Source organism: Cryptomeria japonica, chromosome 5 (assembly GCF_030272615.1).
Source record: "Cryptomeria japonica chromosome 5, Sugi_1.0, whole genome shotgun sequence".
NCBI lineage: Eukaryota > Viridiplantae > Streptophyta > Pinopsida > Cupressales > Cupressaceae > Cryptomeria > Cryptomeria japonica.
In genome coordinates this window covers 121,096,679-121,112,392 of record NC_081409.1, presented here as the reverse complement: position 1 = coordinate 121,112,392, position 15,714 = coordinate 121,096,679, and positions in this window count along the sequence as shown.

The window sequence follows — 15,714 nt, the reverse complement described above, 5'->3', positions numbered from 1 at the left end:
TGGTGAGGTTGAGGATCCGTGGGATGTCCTGCAAGAGGCTGTAACTGGTAAAACAACGTTAATACATGTTAATGACATATATGTCAAATAACACATAATAACTAAAAATGAATAGACTAAAAAACTAAGGCATACCGGAGCCTTAGATGGATGTGTTGTGGTCGTAGAAGGCAAAGTCACAGATGAATCAGTTATGACCATTTCCTATATCCATGGTAAGTGATCCAAAAGGAGTTAACTAGACGGTTTCAACTCCGTTGTGCACTTAGTGAAAAGGAGTTGATCTAAGATAGACATATCTTTTGCCTTGGTCGTGTTGGATCCCATAATATACGTGTAGGACTTCTACTAAAATGGAATGGTAGAATAACAGTAGGAAGTTTGCAAGGGGCCTGTAATAGTTTAAAGGCAATCATACAAGTTAATAACCCAAAGTTGTTGACAAACTAGATAAAACAAATATTTTTAACATATGTAGAAAAAATGCACACCGAAGCCTCGTATAGTTCTCCTATAACCTTAGGAGGCCTTGTCGAATTTGATGCAGCTATTACCATTTCCTGTATGAAAAATGATAACATATGATATAGACATAAAATGATTTAGTTATTTTGAACAAGCAAGAATGCAATCCAAAGTGAATATGAAGATATCACCTCTTCCCTATGCTAAACCTCATCGACATTAGGTGCATTCATTAATTCCGTAAACCCCATATGTTTCTGTATATAGAACAAATAAATTACGTGCATTTATCAATATCTACATATACATGTTTAATCATAATAAATTTCAACAATTGAATTTAAATTGTAGTGAATTACCTTCTGTCATTTGGGTGTCCGAGAGGATATCTTTTTCTGCCTCAGAGTGCTAGAGGATGGCTTTCTCACATGAGATGTCCTCGAGGCAGGTGGGGTAAATTAATGGAAAAAAATTAACATAAGGGAAAAGAGCATGTATTTAATATATCACTTAAGTAAAAAATATATAAATCTAAATGGTACCGCATAGCTATCTTGGCCAAAGTCAATGGCTGAAAGCATGATATCATCAAGTTGGGACATCTCAGCCACTGATAAGCCCTACAAAATATCAAGTAATGATACATATAATTAACTAAATATATTTTGAATCCAATGTATTATTATAATTTAACAAATTTACAAATCTTTACCTCTGGTGGCGAAACTACTCGTGACCGTGGAGTCGACCGAACAGTATGTGGTGTACTCCCACCACTTGTTGCACCCTACAATGCATTTTATTTATATGTCACTTTAAATTGTTCTAAAAATAAAAATTCATTTCTTTTTATAAGATTTAGTCACTTAATTGATAACATGTCATAAACAAAATTAAACGCACCTGTGTCTGATAGAGAGGGTACAACATATTGAGCAGTTCGTCAGTGAGGGTCACATCCTCTGTAGTGGAAGCATGGCATCTACTCCCGCAACATGTACATGAATGAGATGTCCCACCATCCTTGTCTGCGTCAGTGTCTACACCAGAACATACACCCTAGCAGGTGGGGCACATATGCTGAATGAGCTGGCTCATTCCAAATGATGCATGAGGTGCTGTTGATGAAGGAGGTGCTGCTGAGGAAGGAGGTGTTGCTGATGAAGGAGGTGTCACTGATGAAGGAGGTTCTATAGGTGCTGGTACATCCTCTGCTCCGACCAGCTGTGTCTCATGCTGAATAATGACATCAGTCAATGATGCAGCTGCCTGAAGAGTCTGTAATTCCATAGACTCCTTCAAGGATATAGGGACAGTGACATGAACCATGGGTTTAGGAGCTGTACGCCTCCTATGTTGTGGATCTACCACCCTATGGGCCCCAGGTCTATTCTGCGCAGAGCCTCTCCCTCTACCCTGAAATTGTCGGATGTCAAAGTAATTTGGCTTCTCGCCGAGGATAAACTCACAATACAACTTTCTCAAAAAATATAGAGGCACCTCCCAATTATTACAAGGTGGTTGGTCAAAGACCATATACCACCTATCCTAAAAAGCATCTTTCAACCTAGCATGAACACACCAATGTATAGGAAACTGAGTCGTATTTAGTTCTAGGTTGTTACTGGTAACAGGATCGGTGAAAAGAGCACATATGTCAGCTTTAACTATGCCCTTTTTCTTCACTTGATCATATGACAACCCATCCACATAAAATGTTCGACATCTATCCCTCCATGAGCCCCATTTCGTAACCTTCCTAGATACTTTATTTGCACTATTAGCCATTGTTTCTAGTGTTCTGGCGAGGGTTGAGTGGTGCTCAAGCTTCGAGGTCCTCAACCAATTCACCAATATAGAAATTTGGGCACTATTTTGTGTAAGGTGATTGATGAGATCCTCTTGTGTGGCATCTACATGATCTAATGGAGGACGTGGAGGGTTTTGGGGTGGTGGTGGTTGTTGAGGAGAAGCATTTTCAAGATTTTGAGGGTTTTCTTGTTGCTCTTGTGCAATGTTAACAGGGTTTTCTTGTGTTGCTTGTGCGGGAGGAAGTCTTTGTTGTCTATTTCATTTTTGGGGATTGCTTGAAGAATCTGACATCAAATTAATAAAAACAAAACTTAAATCAATTAAAAAACCCTAATTTAATTAAAATGCAAAGAAAAATAATCAAACAAATCAAATCTTACCTGTTCGATGGGGCGCCATTGTTGAAAATTTCTTTTGATGATGGGAAAACAAAAAATTGTTGCAAACCCGTGCAGGTTTGATGCTTTTTTGGCTTCTCCTTGCTACTGTTCCATGGGTTTTGGCGTTGAAAATGGCCAAAACCCGTGGCCTAAACAAAAGAAATATGTTTCTCAAAACCCGTACGGGTTTTGAGAAACTTTAAATTTTTTTATTTAAAAAAAATGTTCCTCAATACCCGTATGGGTTTTGAGGAACTTTTGGTTTTTTTAATTGTTTTTTCTCTAGGCTTGGTGTTGCCAAGCCTAGCATGTTTTTGAAATTTTAGAACCCATACGGGTTATGAATTTTTTTTTTTTTTTTGGCATGTGGCCACTTTTCTATTCACCATCTTGGTGCACTTACCCACCATAAAAATAAAATATTGGCGATTTCAAGCTATTTTCAAACCATAAAAAAAAAAATTGTCAATTTCAAGATATTAACTTTAAGTCATTAAAACACATGGCACACAGTCGTCAACTCTCTGCAACGACTTGAAGATAGTGGTAACTTTAACCCTTGTTGCGTACTCGCCAACATAAAACTATTTATCTCTTAACCGCTAGCACTTCACTCGCAAGCTCACAGATTGATCAGGTCTTCAGACATTTAACCTCGCGAGCTGGCGATAACCATTAAACCTAACCACAAACTGTCTAGTTGCTAGCTCGTGACCTAAAATGCTAACATTAAGAAAATATGAGAGCTAGCGACAACTGTATGAAATGAGTTACTCGCTAACTCTCGTAGCTATAATGTATGACATCAGACCAACTCGAGACCTCGCGACCAAAGCAATTTCACTAACAATCTCTAGCTCAGTAACATAAAATGCTAACACCAAAAAAGCTAGAGACCTCGCGATGTAAACCCAAACCAACTTGTCGCCAGCTCACGGTTTGATCATGTCTTCAGACATTTTACCTCGCGAGCTGGCGATAACCATAAAACTTAACCACAAACTATCTGGTCGCTAGTTCACAACCTAAAATGTTTAAGGCTTGGATGTTGAGTCATTCCTGAGGAACTAGTTTGAAGGTTTCTCTTGAGTCGAGGTTGATTAGACAAGCGAGGACAACAGTTTCAAAGGCATAAAAGGATTGGATAGCTTCTGAGTTAGAGATGGGAGATCATGGATTTCTCTGAGAAATAAGAGCTCAGGTTGCTTGTTGTCAGGGATTCTGAAGCAAAATTTGTCTAATCAAGGAGGAATAAAATCAGAACAAAATCGTTTACAATAGATGAGCCTTAGCAGGATGTAGTGGATTTGATAGGCATGATGATGACTTCTAGAGTCTACAGTCATGTTGAAAACTACCAAAATGATGATTTTTCACATGAATGAGCATCACCAAATGAAGTTTGAAAATGTTATAAATACAATGGAGTGGTGACTTAATTGGTAGAAGAGAAAATAAACCTTTTTCATTTTCTGAGAGTGGTTTTTTTCCTCAGAAAGGAAGATGATGTTTGAGAAGGATCGTGCATGGAGTTGTACTTGTTGTGTGCTCTGTGATACCGGATGGGTGTTTTTTTGTTTTCTTCTATGTGAGTTTGTTTATTGTCAGAGGGGTTGTGAAAGTGAGAAGGATTGCCAGAGGGGGTGTGAAAGCCTTTTCTTGTCAAGAAGGGCCAAGCATAGCACATCCTCTGCTTCTACTCTGCCATAAGATGGCAAGGGGTTTGAAGAAGGAGCCCACAAAGGAATGAAAGAAGGATTTGTTTGGGTGGGGAGTGGTAGCCAGTCATCTTTGTGACGACATGGAAGTTGCGACCCCTCCCCAATAGATTACATTTACCCTAAAGCTCCTGTTTCCACTTTCCCTGATTGTGGGCATGAAGGCTCGGGCTCCTCTTTCCATTTTCTCTATTCCTGGGCATGAAGGCTTCCTCCTCTATTTGGAAATGATCTGTTGGATAGAATGTAACATCTCACATTCCATCCGAAATGAATGCATCAGGGTGATAATGGCATGGCTCAAGCAATTTTGCAAGTTGTATAGTCATTGGGGTTCCTTTTTGGTTCCAGTAGTGATTCTAGACTCTAGGTGAAGGGAGCAAGTTGTATACTGTATAGTCATTGATAGAGCAAATGAAAATAATTTAGTGTCAAGCTTTGTGAAGGTTCTCGAAGGAGTTATATATAAATTTATTTTGTGTATAATTCTATCTCTTTCAAATGATCAGAATCATGAGATTTAACTTTTTTCATTTGTTGCATTGTTATGGTGTATGTAATTTTTCATTTAATGCTTCCTAATCCTATTATGCCCAGGAATGCAATTTTTTTTTTAGTCTGGAATCATATTAAGGATTTACCTCATTGGAATTGGTGGGCAGATTATAGACAGTCATAGAACACCTCCATATATATTACATAAACATCCATAGCATATAAAATCATAAGAGTATTAAGAATGAAAGTATTAAACACCACAATAGATAGGAATACAACATAATTAGTAAAACATCAAGACAACAGACCAGTGCCTTATCCTAGGGCATAGAGTCACTTACAGTTCAAGACAACCTAATAATAAAATTCAATAAGATTCATTTGCAAATAAATAGGAATGAAATTATGAAAAGTGCCATTACATACACAACCCAGATTCATATGTAAACTGAAAAACCCTTGACCATTCAATTCACAGTGAAAACATAAATTCAACACAAAGACAATTATGTGAAGATCTTATTGTTCAAACTACAAATGATATTGATATTATATTCATAATGATATCAAAAAGTAAATTCGCAATGCGATTCAACTATGCACTTATCAAATTCTTGAACAGTTGAGCTATTATAACTATATAAGAGTTTTCAAGTTCAACATCAATAAAAGTGGCCAGCTAGCCATCTCTCTCTACTGCTCAAAAAGAAAAAGTGGCCATCCCTCTCAAATTAATCTTGGAATCCTTTTATAAGATGAGGTTTCAACAAGCTTAGGATTACTGTGAGGAATCTTGGGTACCAACCTCAACCTGAGATTTATTCTCTGTCTTTAGCATGGCTTGCCACTTGTCCACCTCTTTGTCTGTTGGCCAACTGAATGCCTTTACCTCTTCCAGCTTTGCAACTGAATCTGTCCATCTGGCATCTGTAACTGCCTTGGACTCAACAATAAACTTTGCATGGTCAACCTCAACCTTGAACAGTGAGTCAAGCATACCGTTAAGGAAATTAGCATCAACCTGTTCATTTACATGCTTGATTATTTCTTCTTGCTCTAGAATCAAATCAAATTCACTGGTCCAATCAGAAAATGATTTCAAATCTCCATTACTACCGTAAGGCACCAATTTACTATAACCTTCCCCAAATATCTGCAAGTTTTCATTTATAAGCACATCCTTCCCTGTGAAAAATGCATAAGTTGCATTCATTACCTCCACCATGTCTATAGTGTCACTGATCTTGGGAGGGAACTCGTCACTATACATCATTGCAGTATCTAGCTTATCCATTAATCTACTTCTTCCTGACCAAACATTGAACAAAGGTCCAAGAAAAGCGACAGTCTTAGAGGATGTTTTACTTGCCTCTTTCAAATAAATTTGCAAATCATGCACTACCATCAATTTTCCTTTCAATACATTAATCCTGTGTTTTAGAATTCCTGACACAATAGAGATAGCCTTGACATTTTGTTCCTTTTCAATCTTTTCAATTTTCCCTGTGTATTCCTCCATTTTTGTTGTCACATCAGCTGGTATTTCTTGTACTTGTTCTGTAATCTGTATTGGAGGGGGCTCATTTGCAATTTTTTCTTTCAACTCCACTAACTCTTCCTCTAGAGCGCCCTTCTTCATCAGTGTCTCTTCATATTTTTTAGACAATGCAATCAATTGGGTATATGTTTCTGTGTATCTTCTTGACAAATCCTCTATTTTTGATAAATTCATGAAAGACACTTGAGTAAAAAATGAGGCAATCTCCGTGTTAGTTGTGTTCTGCAAGTTCCAGATCATTTTGTCAGCTTTCTTTTCTACTTGGATATTTAGAACGTGGGGCTTTTGAGTGAAAGGGGCCAAAGACCAAGTAGCAAGTGTCTTTGACTTAGGATTAAATCCTGTTCCTCTTATTACATATCCAATTTCAAATTTAGTTTTAAACATTGGGTCCTCTTGCTTCCTAATCTAATCAATAATAAAAATAGACTGGATATCCCAGTTAGGCATCATAATCATACCAGTACTCTTAATCAATTGTCTTGCCTATTCCATAGATATTTTCTCCCTGTTAGGATCATATTCCTACAGTGCCTTGATGATCTCTTGTTTCTTTTCTTCATTGGCTTCCTCTATGATCAAATTTTCTCTTAATTGTTTTCATTTCAGTCTTGTCAAAAAACTTTTAAATTCATCTAACTTAATAAAGTTATCATCTTTCATGAACTCATTTGACAACATCACATGCTCATCAAAGCCTTGAGCAAGGGCTTCGTTTGTTTCTCGCTGCTCTTCATTCTGCCTTGCTTCTCTGAGATGTGTCCTTATTTGATGAAAGTATTGTCCTTGTTCTATAATAATTGCTCTAGCAGGGTCTCTCCTCAAAATTGTACTAACCGCATTGGTTTTTTGTTTCTTTGCAGCTGGCACTCGGGTAGATTGAACTTCATCCCCACTCTCTACATCATCAACTGACACAATAAGTGGCCTCTTGCCATGTGAAGAATTTCCATCTTGGGGGTCTTGCAGTTGCTGCTAAGAAGCCACTTCTGAATCTAGAATTTGAGGCATTTGTTCCATCAGAGTTTCATATAAACTCAACATTTTGTTAATCCTCTCCAGGTACGGGCTATCAGGGCAAAAACCTGAGAAACTAGGGTCAATAGCCAATAATTCTGCTTCAACTCTCATCAAATTTTTCCATTTTCTTCTCCTTTCTTGTACTTCATCTTTTCTCAACAAATTTCTAACCACATCTTCATCATCCAATGGTTCATGGTCCTTTATTGTGGCCCAAGGTGTCATTTTTGGCATTGCAACTTTAATAAATTGTTCCGAATCACAAAATCTAGACACATCATTAACCAACCTATAGTGTCTAAGGAAATTGTTTACTTCATCAAAGGAAATCCTACCAATGGTAAAATCAGACACAACCCAAAGCCTAGGAAGAAGAGAACCCTTCCTGTGTTTATCAAGGTATTCTTTTTCAACTAGGGTCAATTGCTAGATAAACTCCATAAAAGCAATCCTAATTGGAACAAATTTTGGTAAAATATCGGGAGGCTGAGGACACCCATAGACTCTCATCACAGTAAAGTTATCAAAAAAATAAAAGTCCCCCTAGTTATGTGAAATAAACGAGTTTGGAACAAACAGGTAAGGTCGCAAAACTCTCCTAACATTAATTGACAATTGTTCCCTATTTATTCCTAGCATTTCCATAATTGGCAAAACAATCCAATTTTCAAAGGAAAGGAAAGAAGAATGGGGAGAACTACTGTCCCAAACCTGGGTCCATCTTTGTATTGGCATTAAGACACCCAATTCTTCTTTGAAAAGCTCCAATTCTTTATCCATGAACTCAACATTATAGAATAAGATTAAATGCATCAGCAATGAATAATGCTTGAATGTAGGGCAGGGTGCACCACCACTCTAAATTTCAACTAGAGAATTATAAATGTGTTCAACCACATAGCCCACATAATCGTAATCTTTGTTAACATCTGGGTGTTGAATGTCCATGGCCATAGTCAGTAATTCAGCTAACACTATTGAATCTCCATCAAAACCCAACACTCTACATAATCCATAGATTGTACAATGCATATAATGGTGGAAAGGTGTGATGTCAAATGGTGGCTCGATACTCTCTAGAATTATAACTGGCTTCCTATTCACCCTAGGCATGTATCTGGGCTTTGCATGCTTCTTGATAACACCTTTGTATTTGTCATAATCCTCTGCAATCCACTCCAAATCTATATCTGTACATGCAACACTAGTAATCTGGAAAGCTTCAACAAAGCTAGCTCTATTAATTGAAACTAGGGCAGACTGGTTCTTTCTTCTAATTACCCTAGATACTGGGCAATAGCGTTTGGCCAACTCTTTGATCAAATCCACATCAACATACACATTTGGCACAATTAACTTTGCCATATTTAAATCCCAAGGGTTTGACATCGGGACACCCTTAACCCTATATTTCCAGAAATAATGAAACAGAGCAGAACCAGTCATATTAAGCGTGGTAGGGTTTTTGCATTGGCTCCATAAATCTCTCCATGCCAAATTATTTGTATTCAAAGCAACGAAAGTCCCTGGCATCAAATCTACAAATTCTTCTTTGTATTTCTTAACCATCGTTTCCTTAGTGGCACTGGCCTTCGAGCCTCTAGGTCCTCCTGCTCCACTTGTCGTGGCCTTGGGCTTGGGCTTGGAACCTCTAGTACCACTCGTCGCCTGGCTCATTTTAGCTACAGGAGAAAAACTTAACCAATTTTCTGAAATTTTCTCACACCCAACACTCTAAATTCTCTAGCGTTGTTGCAGAGCTCAATTCACTAGATTACCTCGAAGATAGAATGGATTAATGCAATTATACAAAACCTCAGATCGATCATGCAATTTATGGTATTTACTATTTGGGCGCCATCACTTCTCTCAAGTCTCAAGTCTCATTAATTGCCACACTTGCATGAACTAGCTACTGTGGCATTAATTCAAACTTCAAACTGAAGTACTCGAGCGAAATTTGAATTCATGCCCTTCTATTTGATTGGCAATTGGCATTCAAAACTTTTACAGAACCTGGCAAACAAGCCCACTTGTTAGCGAGTTAGCAACAATGCTACCAAATCCTCTTAATCCCAAGCTCGCAACCCCTTTTATGAATCCTCAAAGAATCTTGCGAGTGAGCGACGACTGTTGATCTAACAAAACAACTTATTTCATCACAAGCTCGCAACTAGAAACTTAAATTGACTTAAACCCTTGCAATCCCACGACAACAAGACACTTAACCGCCATCGCATGCTCGCAACACTTTTTGACTTGAGACTTACAAACCCGCAAGCATGCAATGACCACAAAATCAGACCAAAACTTACCTGTCGCCAGATCGCAACTTAAAATGCTAAACACTTCAAAACCTGCGAGCAAGTGACTTAACCACATCACATGATCGCAAATTAAAATGACTTAACTGCGAACTCCTTGCGACCTTGCGATAACATAAAATCACACCTAGTTGCAACCTCGCAACATAAAATGGTATTTGGGCACTGTCACTTCTCTCAAGTCTCATTAACTGCCAAACTTGCATGAACTAGCTAGTGTGGCATTAATTCAATTAAACTGATAGAATGCAATAATGCAATTGTACAAATGTAAAAATCTCAGCTCGATCATGCAATTTATGGTATTTGGGTGCCATCACTTCTCTCAAGTCTCATTAATCGCTACACTTGCATGAACTAGCTACTGTGGCATTTGATTGGTGATTGCCATTCTAAACTTTTACAGAACCCGACAAACAAGTCCACGTGTCAATCCCCATCTTTAATCGCACACTCTCAACTGGTTATAACAATTAGGAAAGGAACTGGCAAGTTAGCAACAATGCTACCAAATCCTCTTAATCGCAAGCTTGCAACCCCTTTTACGAATCCTCAAAGAATCTCACGAGTGAGCGACAACCGTTGATCTTCATCAAGTCCTTCAGTCACAACCTCGCAACAACATTTGTAATATTCTTTCTTTACCTGTGAGCTGGCGACCACTGCAAATCTAACAAAATAACTTCTTTCATCGCAAGCTCGCAAATCAAAACTTAACTTGACTTAAACCCTTGCGATCTTGTGACAACAAGGCACTTAACCGCCATCGCATGCTCACAACACTTTTTGACTTAAGACTTACAAACCTGTGAGCATACGATGACCACAAAATCAGACCAAAAATTACCTGTCGCCAGATCGCAACTTAAAATGCTAAACAACTTCAAAACCTGCGAGCAAGCGATGAAACCAACTAAGCTGCGATACAAACTACATCGCATGATTGCAAATTAAAATGACTTAACCATGAACACCTCGCGACCGTGTGACAACATAAAACCACACCCAGTCGCAACCTCGCAACATAAAATGGTCAAGTGCAAAACATCTTGCGAGGTAGCGACAACTAAAATCTCCCAGTACTCGCAAGCTTGCGACTTAAACTGACTTGATGATAAAGGACCTGCGAGCTAGTGATAACCATAAATCTGAAAAGTGTTTATCAATGTCTTATGTTAATTACCATCATAAACAGGCACGAGCAGTGGCACACAGACCATGAATGACTTAGTACTTACTCGCTAACTCTCGCGACTAATGGCTATAATTCATGGCATCATACCAATTCGAGACCTTGCGACCAAAGCCATTTCATTAACAATATCCACCTTGATAACATAAAATGCTAACACTCAAAAAACTAGAGACCTCGCGATTTAAACCCAAACCAACAAGTCCAACACTCGCTAACTCGCCACTTAAATTGTTAAATATGAAATTTATTTGCGAGTTAGAGATGAAACATTAAACATGTCTCACCAACCATTTGACCACACTTGACGTTGACATGGACAAATAAATAGAGGACAACTCAGATTTTCAATGCATGACAACTTCGGTTTACTAGCCAACTAAGACAAAAAACAAACACAAAACCCTAATCGCTATGAACATCATTTTAAGAATTTAATGTAGAACAGTAGAAAGTTTCTAGCAGTAACAGTTATGCAATATGAATAATTTTATGGATCTTGTGACACAAATTGTTGCATTTCATGTTCAACATAATGTGGAACCAAATACCAATTTACTAATAATTCAATTGTTTAGTAATAATTCAAATTCACAATTAAAAATATGAAATAAGTATCCGTTCTACTTTTGATTGACAAATTCAAGGAATACAATATCAAAAATCATCAATGACAACTACAGTATTTCAATTTTGCAAATTGAAATTGTAATATGACTCAAGAACTATAGTATAATTATAAATACCTATAAACTGACTGCTAATTCACTTTAGTGACTCAGCTCGACTGTCCGAGGCTTCTATATCCCAAATGGACTCAAGATCCAGAAACTGACTAGTACTAATAGGTTCATCTTCATTCTAAGTCGGGTATTCAAAAATGTCTTCGTCTTCATGCTAACTCTAAGTCTGCGATCCATCATATTCATTTGTCTCAACACTAGCACTAGCAGTAGCACCACCAGCTTTTAAAGTGTTGCACACCCCTCGTCTTTCACGCATGGAATTCCAGATTGCCAGTACCCTATCATATGGAAAATCTCTAACATTATACTGGGTTACAAACAACCTCAAGCAAGTTTCCAAATTCTTGTCTAATTTGTTTTTGATCTTTGATATCAAAAGCCCTAATGCACTAAAAACTCTGTCATCTTCTACCGACCCCAATATCATTGTTTGACATAAATCAGCAAGTTTCAAATATTCTGGTATTGCAATACGCAATGCTTCACTTTGATCTATCCTTTTCCAAAGCCTTGTGATTGATCCAGGTTCAAATGGACTCTCCAAGTTAACTAGCTACTATTTCATAACCAATGCAAACTGTTACATTGTTTTCTAAGATGATTTGAATTTAAAATTCCTTTTATTGGCTGTCCATTGCAATATGCATCTTTTGAAAATGTCAATATCAATTCCTCTAGTTTTTTATGAAACATCTTTGCATCATTTGGATTATCTCCAATTGAATGCCAACATTGAGGATACACACAACCCATGTCTTCAAGTATTTCTTCTCGAGGGAATCTTTCAAGAATCTCAGTTGAAAGTTCATATGCAATAGACTTCAAATTATCACTAATAGATTTAACAATCCTTTCAAAATCTTCCTTTTTAACTAGTAGTGCTCTGCCTCGCTTGCCCGTCTTAGATTGGTACATTGGTATCTGAAATCCTTTTACAAAGACACATAACTCATTTTTTGTATTGAAATGTAAAAAAATTTCACCATGATTCAAATCTGTAATTATCTGCCACCTAAAACAATTTGGGCTTCGCCCTGTTAGATCTGAATATAGACCATCTAGGCTCAAGCATTTCATTTTACATAGAGTGCTATACTCATTGATATACATAGTTCTGTCTTGGGCTTTCTTAACAAGTTTGTTCATTGAATCTAGCATGGGGAGAAGACTAGCTAAAGTTAATAGAGTCTCTATATCACTTAACTTATGTAAGAGATCAGGAGCTTTGTCTACTGTGAGGCATTTCTCATACATTAGTTCGATCAAGGATTGATATTCTATTAGAACTCGTTCCGTTGGTCCATGCAAGGAGATCCATCTAGTCTCAACATCCCTGAGAAGCTTGTTTCCTCCTGGTACTCCCTCAACAAAAATTTGAAATTTTGCAAAATGTTTAGGACTTCGGCAGAAGTATGAGTGGAGCTCATGGACTAGATCTTCAACTTTTGACACTATAGGGAAATTGCTTACAATTCTATATGCTAAATTCATTCGATGGGCCATGCAGTGAATGCCAACCATGTATGGTGCAATACTAGTTTGTAATCTTGCGCAAAGACCGGTCCTTTGACCTTGCATTATTGTAGCTCCATCAGCTCCAACACATACCAACTTCTTGGCAATTGTCAAGTCATCTATACCAGCAATTTCATTCAACGCTTTTTTAACTTCCAAATATAAATTTTTTGTTGTTGAATTGCCCCTCATTTTACGAACACAGAGTAGACGAGCTCGACAGACGTGTTCTTTTACGGTATACACATGCATACAAACCCAAGTAGTGTTATCTACCGCAGTAACTTCATCTATGGATAATGAAATGAAATTTGACTCTTTTACACTCTCTTGTAAATTTTGCTTTTCCACCTCAGTGAGATAGTTTTCCATTTTCCATCCAGCGTTTATTGACCAATGTGACATAGGATAGTGAGGAACATTCAAAAAAGATAATAAATTACTAAATTTTGGGAAATCTTTCATAGGACCCCCTCTCGACATAATATGAAAAACAACACTCATCTGAACAGTCTTTGCCAGGTTTGCATCTTTCGCTGCATGTTCAAGCCTAGCCTTGATTGTATTTCCAAATCCACTATTACGAATTAGTGTCATTTTGTAGTTATGCTCTTCATATTCCGCGACATACTTAACGTGAAGATATTCTTCCTTTGATTTCCATCTTACTACTCGTGTTTCCTTTCCGTCTATGATCTGTTTTTCATAAACCTTACCAATATGATTTTCTATGGTGTCAAGCTTTAGCTGCATCTTCTTCTCTCTTTTAGTTTTCTAGCTACAAATCTTACACTTGCATTCTGTTGGTTGTTCATCATTATTTGGGACCGGTTCAATGAATGGGTACTTTGCTACTCAATCAATCTTAAAACTCCTTGTTATCTCCCACTCTCGCCTTAGTTTTACTTTCCTTTTTCTTTTCTTCCTACCAACATCATCTTCAATACTAGCATTTGTATTCGAGTGAATTATCTCATTGTGTGTATCCCTTAGAACATCTTTTGTCATGTCGGTATTGTCATCCTCATTTGATGCATTTAACTCAATGACAATCCCACCTTGTGGTGGTGGTGAGCTACTATGAATGGGTTCTGCAACTGCAGAGGTTGATGGACCAGAAACTTTGCCAATTCCAAAAAAAGACTTTAAGGTACTATCTTTAAGTTTAAGTTTCGGGCGTTTTGATGGCCTCCCAATCCCTTCAGTTTCATCACCCTGAGGAGTCTTACCCTTGTCTGACATCCCAATCCCTTCACCACCCTGAGGAGTCTCACCCATGTCTGACTGTGACATCTTGAGTCTTGACCTCTCACTACGAATTAAAAGTTAAAACTAATACTATCAAGTATGAAGAAATGATTACTCACCTTTATGCCTTCTCAATTCTCTGAATCAGGAATCAGGAATGAATGCCTAGGCCTGTGTTGCAGGATTGTAACTCTGGCCCTTTGACCTACAATGAACTTCAACTTTCCAACTCATTTTGTAGAATGAGAATCGAGATTCAAGACTCCGAGAGCTCCCAATTTACTAATTAGACACGAACAAATTGTAAGAAAGAGTGTAAGAAATAGTGTATTTATAGCAATCCATGATTGCATTTTTGGTGAATTGTGCGGGGCCCGGGTGTCGCAATTGCCAATAAACATTTAATTTAATTGCATTTTTGGGGAATTGTGGAGGCATGCAATGAACATTTAATTTAAGTGGGGCGAAATGGGTCCTTGAATGCTTATAATGTTTTAATTGATATTGGCGAATTTGGCTGACGCATGTAATGAACATTTAATTTACCATTGGCGAATTAGGTCCTAGATAAGTGGTCATTTTACTATTGCTGGCGAATAGCGGAGGTGATCTAATACCCATGTCCGAGTGATTCCAGGCAAATATTATGGGCATGCACATCAACTGTGTGTGGTCAATGGCGAAACTAGATTACAAATATTTGCATTGTTCTTCAAAATTCCAGGCAATTTGACCATGATTGTGCCCCTCACTATTCATGCAGAATTCACCACTAAAAAACTCTTTGTTCCAAATGCTGCTTAACCTGAATATGCAATGCTTCCATGTTATCTGCAAAGTCTTTTGCTTCTAAACTTCTCTGGTCTTCACTGCTAATGTGTTTCAATTATGATATACCTCTAGGATGTACTTCAGTAACAATCTCAAAAGATGTTCTTCCGGTACTTCTATTCACTGAATTGTTGTAGGCGAAATCTGCTTGTGCAAGGATCAAATCCCAATTTCTGGCTTTATCTCCCACTAAACTCTCAACAAATTTCCCAAACTCTAGTTAACAACTTTTGTCTGTCCATCATTCTATGGATGAAATGTAGAACTGAACTTCAATTCTTTCTTCATCTTCTTCCAAAGTGTTCTCCAAAAATAGCCAACAAACTTAGTGTCTATGTCTAAAACTATGCTCTTAGGTAATCCATGCAATCTCACCACTTCCTTGAAAAATAGGTCTGCTACATGCA